Source organism: Pteronotus mesoamericanus, unplaced genomic scaffold (assembly GCF_021234165.1).
Source record: "Pteronotus mesoamericanus isolate MK-2021 breed Mesoamerican mustached bat unplaced genomic scaffold, CSHL_Meso_final scaffold_1186, whole genome shotgun sequence".
NCBI lineage: Eukaryota > Metazoa > Chordata > Mammalia > Chiroptera > Mormoopidae > Pteronotus > Pteronotus mesoamericanus.
In genome coordinates this window covers 967497-974927 of record NW_026555302.1, presented here as the reverse complement: position 1 = coordinate 974927, position 7431 = coordinate 967497, and the positions used below count along the sequence as shown (strand labels likewise).

At 41.8% G+C, this 7431-nt stretch overlaps 1 pseudogene; it reads right to left on the bottom strand.

Moving 5' to 3' along the window:
* Nucleotides 1-3353: 3353 nt before the first annotated feature.
* Nucleotides 3354-4192, bottom strand: LOC129081868 (protein SET-like; annotated as a pseudogene).
* Nucleotides 4193-7431: the final 3239 nt, after the last annotated feature.

The following is a 7431-nucleotide window of genomic DNA, read 5'->3' as shown; positions in this document are numbered from 1 at the left end:
TTCCCCTGGTCTCTTGACCAGTTCTTCCATCTTCTCTTCCCAAGTCTGATCCCTAACCCCTAAAGAGATTAGGCAGAAAATTCCTAATCTCTCTCACTTAGATAATTAGAGAATGTATTCCTTTTGTCACTGCTCACTGAACTAGCCCTGGTTCCTGGCTTCTCACAACCAGAGACCTGTCCAAACTAATCAATGTATTAACACCTATTTTTCCATTTTTTGTCTTTACCCCAAATCATGAAACAGCATTGCTTTAAATTATTCAAAACTTTCCATGTTAGAGGGTATTCTTAAAAGTTCAAAGCAAACATATCAAAAACAAAGTGATTTTTCAAAACTCCAGCTTCTGCTGTATTTGTTTCTCTCTCAAGGTACTGGCACCACTGTTTCCGAAGACTGAGTCGTCTGTGACAGTATCAGGTCAAGAAACGTCACCCAGAAGTGTGAGCTAATTCCTTTCAAGTTCAAGATCATGGGAGGTGTGAACCAGAGGCTGGAGCAGCAGGTCAGGCATCTGAGTGCTTTATAACGATAAGCTGGTACTGTTGTTGACACATGAAGCTTCAGTGGCACAGCCAAATTGATCAAATACAAACCCAATTTCCGATTTGCAGGGTTGGGTGGGCTAACAAATTGTATCAGAGGCTTTGCACTGAAGCCTTTAAGAAAACGGAGCTATTGCCATGAACCCATGACTCCCTGCCCCTCCCTCTGCCTCTAACACTCCATCACCACTATTAATACATAATCCAGGCAAGGGGATGACACAGACTGAGGTGGAGCTACAACCCCAGGCACAATAGCTAACGATAGAAATAGTGGATACATTTTGAGACTCCTCTCTCTGGTCTAGGTACCTTTATATACACTGTTTCATTGAATTCTCACAACAGCCCTAACAGCTAACTACTATTATTATCCCTGCGTGTCACAGCAGTTTTGTGAAATATTTACCAATGGATTTTTCACCTGGAATGGCTTTTGTTTAACTAGTCAGCCTCTGCTTACCCCTGAAATATACCTTGGCATTTAGATCATTTGGAATAGGATTGGTACGGAAAAAATCAGAATCAAAAACAAATAAAAAGTATTCTTCCCAGCATCTAAACTTTAACACATATGTGTAGTTCTAAACATCAGATTTGGAATTTAGATAGATGTAATTATTTCCTCTTGTAGTTGAGAGAGACTCAGGACTAAGGGAGGCCTAAGAGACCCAAGTGGACTCAGAGCTGGGATGCCAGAAATTGAGACTGACGGGTGTTGAGTGTAGACCAGGGGCCAGCAAGGATGGCAGTGTCTGCAGCAAGGTGGCTACTGATACTGGCGAGCAGAGGAAATGGCACAGAGCTGCAGAATCAGGGTGACAAGGTAGGTGACAGCTGAGGGTCACACTTTCCTCATGCCCTGATGACATATAACGAACCTCTGCCCACTTCCCACTCCACATCCCAAACTATATGCTTCCAAGAAAGAAGAGATAAATGACTGACTTTACTCTCAATTTGCCACGACAAAGTGTCCACCATCTGTAGAACTGAGGACCAAGGTAGAAATGAAGTTCAATTATAGGTATACTCGGAGCTGTTGTGGGTTTTGTTCCAGACCAGCACAATAAAATGAATATTGCAAATAAAGCAAGTCACACAGTTTTTGGTTTCCCAGTGCATATAAAAGTGATGTTTACACTATAGTGTGATCTGTTAAATGTGCACTAGCATTGTCTCAAGGAACAATGTATGTACCTTAATTTAAAAAGAAATTATTGCTAAAAAATGCTAACTACCTTTGAGCCTTCAGCAAGTTATAATCATTTTGCTAGTTAGAGGGTCTCAGCTCAATGTTGATGACTGTGGACTGGTCAGGGAGGTGGGTGCTGAAGGTTGGGGTGGCGGTGGAAATTCCTTAAAATAAGACAACAATGCAGTTTGATGCATCAATTGACTCCTCATTTCAAGAACAATTTTTCTGTAGCATGTGATACTATTTGATAACAGCTTACCCACAGTAGAATTTCTTTCAAAATTGGAGCCAGTCCTCTCAAACCCTGTTGTCACTTTATCAACTATGTTTATGTCATATTCGAAATCCTTTGTTGTTATTTCAATAATCTTCACGGCATCTTCACCAGGAGTATTTTCCATCTCAAGGAACCACTTTCTTTGCTCATCCAGAAGCAGCAACTTCTCATCCATTAAAGTTTGATCATGAGACCGCAGCAATTCAGGTGCATCTTCAGGCTCTGCTTCTAGTCCTAGTTCTCTTGCTATTCCCGCCTCATATGCAGTTACTCTCCCCACTGAAGTCTTGAAGCCCTCAAAGTCACCCCTGAGGGTTGGAATCAACTTCTTCCAAACTCTGTTAATGTTGATATTTTGACCTCTTCCCATGAATCATGACTGTTCTAATGGCATCTGGAATGGTAAATTCTTAAACTCTTTCCAGAAAGTTTTCATCTTACTTTGCCCAGATCCATCAGAGAAATCATTATCTTTGACATCCATAGCTTTCTGAAATACAGTTCTTACTAAGACCTGAAAGTCAAAATTACTCCTTGATCCATGGGCTGCAGAATGGATGCTGAGTTAGCAGGCATGAAAATAACACTCATCTCATTACACATCTCCATCAGAGCTCTTGGCTGATCAGATGCATTATCGATGAGCAATAACAGTTTGAAAGAAATCTTATTTTCTAAGCAGTAGGTCTCAACACTGGGCTTAAAGTATTTTGTAAACCATGTTATAAATAGATGTGCTATCATCTAGGCTTTGTTGTCTCATTTATAGAGCACAGGCAGAGTAGATATAGTGTAATTCTAAGGGCCCTAAGATTTTCTGAATGGTAAATGAGATTTGGCTCAACCTCAAGCCACCAGCTGCATTAGCTCCTAACAAGAGAGTCAGCCTGTCCTTTGAAGCTTTGAAAACAATCATTGACTTCTCCTCTTTAGCCATAAAAGGTCTACATGGCATCTTCTTCCATTAGAAGGCTATTTTGACTACAGTGAAAATCTGTTTAGTGCTGCCACCTTCATTATCTCAGCAGAATCCTCTGTATTCCTTGCTGCAAGTTTCTACATCAGCATTGCTGCTTCACTTTGTACTTTTGTGTTGTGGAGAAGGCTTCTCTCCTTACACCTCATGAACTGACCCCTACTAGCTTCAAGATTTTCTTTTTTCTTCTTCTTTTCTTGTGTACACAGTTTTATTGTAACAAAGCAGTTTGTACATTATTAATGTTTAAAACTCAAAAACAGAGAGACTGAGCATAAGAGGGGAAAAAAGGACTGCAACTTGCTCTCAGGGACTGGCAAAAATTTAAAAAGAAAGTTGGAATCCACGAGTGTTCTATTAGTCATCTTCTTCTTCATCTTCCTCTCCTTCCTCCCCCTCATGATCATCTTCACCTTCACCTTCAGCTTCATCCTCTTCTTCATCAATATTTTCCAACCCTTCATCATGATCATGATCATCTTCTTCTCCTTCCCCTTATTCATCATCCATATCAGGGACTAAGTAATACTGTATGGATTTGGCCAAATATCATCTTTGATGACTTCTCCTGACTGCATCAGAATGGTCAGTAAACCAGGTAAAGAAGCTCTCTAGTTTCTCATACTGCCTGGCTTTATTCTGCATTTGACTTGAACATTTCGTCAAATCCTTTCCAGATTTCCATTTGATTTGAGTGGACTTTGAGATGGATCATCACTCTCATTCAGATAAAATTCTTTGGAGAGAACTTTATTTACAAAGTAAGGATTTTCATCAAAATAAAAACCTATTCTGTAACCTGATTTAATATCTTCAAATTCTGTCACTTCAATGCTTGTCAAATAATGCAGTGCCTCTTTAACTTCTTCCCCAAGGAGCACAGACACTTGCAGATGATTGACAAATATTATTACCAAAAAATGTGGGATTTTGGCGATCACTTCTGACCTCTTCTGTAAAAATGGTTGGCAGAGTTTGTTATATTTCTGTTCTACTTTCAAAATCTCCTCACTGGCTTGTTCATTAAGTCTGTTTATTTCATTTTGCACTTCATCAATATGTTCAATTGCTTCTTGCTGTTCTTTTTCTTCCCTTGGCAAGTCCTGCAAGGTTGACTTCTTCTCTGGCTTGGGGGCAGGAGAAGGTCTCAGTTTCTTCATTTGGGGTGGGAGCGAAGGCTGGTGTTTGGGGGTCATGCTGTCAGAAAAGTCAGAGAATCAGGCCGAAGGGAAGGTGCATGGCTGGAAGGAACTCTGAGTAATCTCAAACTTCTCTTCTGCAGCTCCCTCACTCCTGTCAGTCTCCACAAAATTGTAGAGAATCAAGGTCTTGCTCTGGATTGGGCTTTGACTTCAGAATGTTGTTGTTGGTTTGATCTTCTATTCAGACCACTAAAACTTTCTCCCTATCAGCCCTAAAGCTGTTTTTCGTGTGTTCACTGGAGTAGCACTTTTAATTTCCTTCAAAATCTGTTCCTTTGTATTCAAAACATGGCTAGCTGTTTGGCACAAGAGGCTTAGCTTTTAACCTACCTCGGCTTTCAACATGCCCTCCTCACTAAGGTTAATCATTTGTAGCTTTTGATTTAAAATGAGAGACATACGAGTCTCCCTTTCACTTGAACACTCACAGGCCATAGGAAGGTTATTAAATTGGTCTAATTTCAGTTGTTGTGTTTCAGGGAACGGAGAGGCCTAAGGAGAGGAAGCAGTGAGAACACGCAACTTTCTCGATTAAGTTTGCCATTTTATGCGTTGTGATTTATGGTGCCCCCCAAACAACTACAATAGGTTCTCAAAGCTCACTAATGACAGAGCACCATGACAAATTAATAATAAAAAAGCTTCAAATATTGTGAAACAAAAACATGTCAGAGACACAAAATGAGGAAATGCAGCTAGGCAAATGGCACTGATAGACTTGTTTGATGCATATAACTTTTAGGTATAACCTTTGACTTCTCAAAACTTAACTAGAGTAGGCCCTTGCTATCCATGAGGGTTTGGTCCCAGGATCCCCCACAGACACAAAAAACCACAAATGGTCAAGTGCCATATATAAAATGGCATAGATGATGCACACAGCCAGCCCTCCACACCTGCAGAGTTCCAAGAGCAGATTGAAAATACTGTGGATTCAAAATCCACAGATATGGAGGCCTGATGGTAGTCATTGAAAAAAAATATATAGTGTAGAAGTAGACCCATGCAATTCAAACTTGCGTTGTTCAAGGGTCAACTGTCTTGGTAAGATATAACAAGTCTCATGAATCTCAAAGGCATTATGCTGAGTAAAAGAGGCCAACCTTAAAAGGTTACATATTGTATAATTCCATTTATATGACATTCTCCAAAAGATGACACTATACTGCTGGAAAATAGATCAATGGTTGCCAGGCACTAGGAAAGGGGACAGTGTGTCTCAACTGTGCTTGTGTTAAAATTCACCAAAAAGAAGCCAATTTTACCATCTGATCATTTTAAAAATAGAATTTTACAGGGCAAAAAAAAAAAACAAAAACCCTCTATTCTTAAAAATAACATTACTTTTTAAAATAAAAGAAAAACAGTGAGATCTCATTTCTATGCTCATCAGATTAACAAAAATTAATGCCCTTAATAATAGCCTTTATCAAGGCAAGAGGTTGGGGGAAATTGATTTTTGGTAAGGGACTAGGTTGCTAAATCATTTAAAATGATAACTTATCTTTAGAATATTAAATGAGTCTACCTAATAATTACAATTATTGTGTATAAAAGCACTTATATGTATGCCCAAGCAGGTTTATATAGAGATCTTCATTCTGGCATTGTAATCCTAAAACTCTGAGAATAGCCTGAAGTGCCTTGGTAAGGGATGGCCAAGAGTACATATCTGTATTCTGGACTACAGTGCCAACTTCACAAGAGTGAGATAGACCTATTTGTGGCAGCATGGATTGAGCTCCAAGACATTTTCAAGTGGAAAATACAAGGCAAATGGTAGATCAATGCATATAGCATGCTACCACTTGTATACATAAGCAATATTGCATAAGTGCACATGCATACTAATATAATAAATCCAGAGGGTATACAACAAATTAGGAACAGTACTTGCTTCTGAGAATTAGGGACAGGGAGCTGCTAAAGAGATTTGGGGTTCTTTTTTAACATTGAAAATGTATTAACATATTACTCGTGTGTTACAAAATAACTCTTTTTTTAGGGGGAACATACTCTAAAACAGAGAAGGAAGGCAGTGGTCAGGTGAGAGATCTGTCATCCCTGAAGGGGCAGGTGGTCCCAGGCACTGAGAAAGTGCAGTCCCTGTGGGTCCGAAAGTCAGGCCTGGGCTTGGGAAGTCGGAGGACGGGACATGCTCCGTGTCCATCCCAGCCCCAGAACCCCCGGTGAGAAGCTACGAAAGAGCCCTGGAGAAGCGAGGAAAGAACTAGTAGGGAAACAGACCATTCAGTTTGCTCCTGGGCTTGCTCGGGCCCCAGCTTCCCTGAACCCTGTTCCCTGGCTCTCCTGCACGTCAGGACCACATTCAGATGCGGTCAGGAGGCCCCTGCCTCCCTGTGCAGCATCCTCCCGTGGCTCGCCTTACAAATGACAGTGCATGGAGCAGAGCGCCCTCCATCCTCACTTTGCTTCTGCTGGTGTTTTCTCTGCCGGAATTCTCTTTCAGGAATTAGGACCAGTGCTTCTTTCTTGGGAAAACCTTTCCTGATTCTCTGTCCACTTTCGTCCCCTCTTCTGTGTGCCTGGAGCACCCTACAGATGCCCCCTTGCCAGCTGACTCTGCCCGTGACTTGTGTGAGTCTTCCTCCTCCTCACTATATCACTCACCTCCAGGCTGCTGGTGTCGCCACCGTACTGCCAGGTGGTAGGTACTCAGAAGTCCATGCTTTTTGAAACGAATTCTTAAACTGTTTATTGAATTATTTCAAATACAAGTAAAATCAGATCCAAGGTGAGAAGCCTCCTCCTGGAGGTGGTGATTTATATCTATCATTCCCCAACGGGGGAAATGGGCCAAGCCAATATGCACCAATAAGTCAGCCATCCAGGGGGAAGAAATTCCCTGAATCGCAGCACTTGCTGATGTGGTGTCAATAGTCCCAGCATGATCGATTTCAGGCTACCAACATGTCACGTGGAAATGAGCTGGAAAGACATGCACAAAATCAGCTCTCCCAAGCCGGTGCGAGCTGGTCCAGAACACTGCTGGCCCAGGAGCCTCCTCGGACCCACTCAGCCTCCGCTCATTCAGGGCGGTGGCTAGCTAGGGCTCTGAGCAGCTCTGTTGGCTGAGGCAGATGTCCCCCGGCTCAGGCCGCTGAATTCCTGCCTGACCATCTCTGACTGGCCACTCCTCAAAGGCGTCTTCAAAACTCACTTCCTCCAATGCGCTTCCTGGAGACTGCCCAGAGCAACCAGGCCCCCGTCAA